Source organism: Arachis ipaensis, chromosome B6, assembly GCF_059453495.1.
Source record: "Arachis ipaensis isolate K30076 ecotype BB chromosome B6, ASM5945349v1, whole genome shotgun sequence".
Taxonomy (NCBI): Eukaryota; Viridiplantae; Streptophyta; class Magnoliopsida; order Fabales; family Fabaceae; genus Arachis; species Arachis ipaensis.
Window position 1 is genome coordinate 75,925,576 of NC_142441.1, and position 1,641 is coordinate 75,927,216.

General features: G+C 43.4%; 1 non-coding gene across 1 annotated transcript; it reads right to left on the reverse strand.

The window, feature by feature from the left end:
* Positions 1-252: 252 nt before the first annotated feature.
* Positions 253-356, reverse strand: LOC148561392 (small nucleolar RNA R71). The gene has a single exon (XR_015886377.1). It is a non-coding gene; the product is annotated as a small nucleolar RNA R71 (small nucleolar RNA).
* Between the last annotated feature and the right edge of the window lie 1,285 nt (positions 357-1,641).

Genomic DNA, 1,641 nt, shown 5'->3' on the forward strand with positions numbered 1-1,641 from the left:
CAAAACAACTGTTCGTTTGGAGGAGGTGTTCAACAAGACCCCAATCAACATTTGACCACCTTCCTGAGAATATGTGACACAGTGAAATCTAATGGTGTTCATCCTGACGCCTATAGACTGCTTTTATTTCCTTTCTCACTCAGGGACAAGGCAGCCAAGTGGCTAGAATCCTTCCCAAGGGAGAGCTTGACAACTTGGAAGGATGTGGTGAACAAATTCTTAGCAAGATTCTACCCTCCTCAATGAATCAATAGGCTGAGAGCTGAGGTTCAAACTTTCAGGCAACAAGATGGTGAGACTCTGTATGAAGCATGGGAGAGGTTCAAGGACTTGACAAGGAGGTGTCCACCTGACATGTTCAATGAATGGGTCCAGCTGCACATTTTCTATAAAGGTCTCTCTTATGAGTCAAAGAAGGCCGTGGACCATTCATCTGGAGGATCCTTGAATAAGAAGAAGACCATTGAGGAAGCCATAGATGTTATTGAAACAGTAGCAGAAAACGACTACTTCTATGCTTCCGAAAGAGGGAACACAAGAGGAGTGATGGAACTAAACAATGTAGATGTTCTGTTAGCCCAAAACGAGCTCATTACCCAGCAGCTGGCTGACCTCACCAAGAAGATGGAGAAGAACCAAGTAGTAGCAATCTCATCTTCATCAACAATCCAAGAAGGGGTGAATGAAGAAGCAGAAGGGAGTCAGGAGCAAGCCAACTACATTGGGAATTCACCAAGAAAAAACTATGATCCATACTCCAAAACTTACAACCCTGGATGGAGAAACCACTCAAACTTTGGGTGGGGAAGTGAGCAAGATCAAAACCAAGACCAGAGACGTTATAACTCCAACAACAATGCAGCTCACCAGCAATTCACCCGGAGGACATCTCAACACCCCCACAACAACACTTTTCCACACACTTATCAAAACCAAAACAGCACATCTGCTCCAAACCACTCATCAATTGATGACAAGCTCTCTAAGATTGAAGCCTTACTTGAAGGAATAAGCCAAGAGATTCAAGAAAATAAGGTGTTCAAAGAGGAGGTGCGAGCCAATATTAAGAACCAGGGAGAGACCATTAGGAAGCTGGAATTCCAGGTGGGATATTTAGCTAAGAAGATTCCCAAACCTACTGATAGCTTCCCAAGTGACACGGAGAAAAACCCCAAGGGAGAAGCAAAGAAAGTAAGATGGGAAGATTGCAAAATGGTCACTACAAGTGATCAAGAGATTGAAGACAAGCAAGGCACAATGTACAAACAACCTGAAGACAGCTCAACAAAGGAGGAGGATAGAGATCACAAAGAACCAGAAATCTCACAACAAGAGCTGCTGAAGCTCTATGCACCATTCCCTCAACTGCTCAATGGTGCTGTAGGAAAGAGAATATACTCAAGGTTCCTAGACTTATTTGCATCTCTGCATGTAAACATACCATTCATTAAGGAAATTCAACAAATGCCTGCATTCATCAAGTATATGAAGGAACTTCTTCCTAGGAAAAGCTCACTCAAAGGAGGCCAGACTATAGTGATGAACAAGGAATGTAGTGCCCTTATTCAACCTGAGCTGCCTACGAAAAGAAGAGACCCAGGGAGTTTTCACATCCCTTGTGCCATAGGTGAAACTATGTTC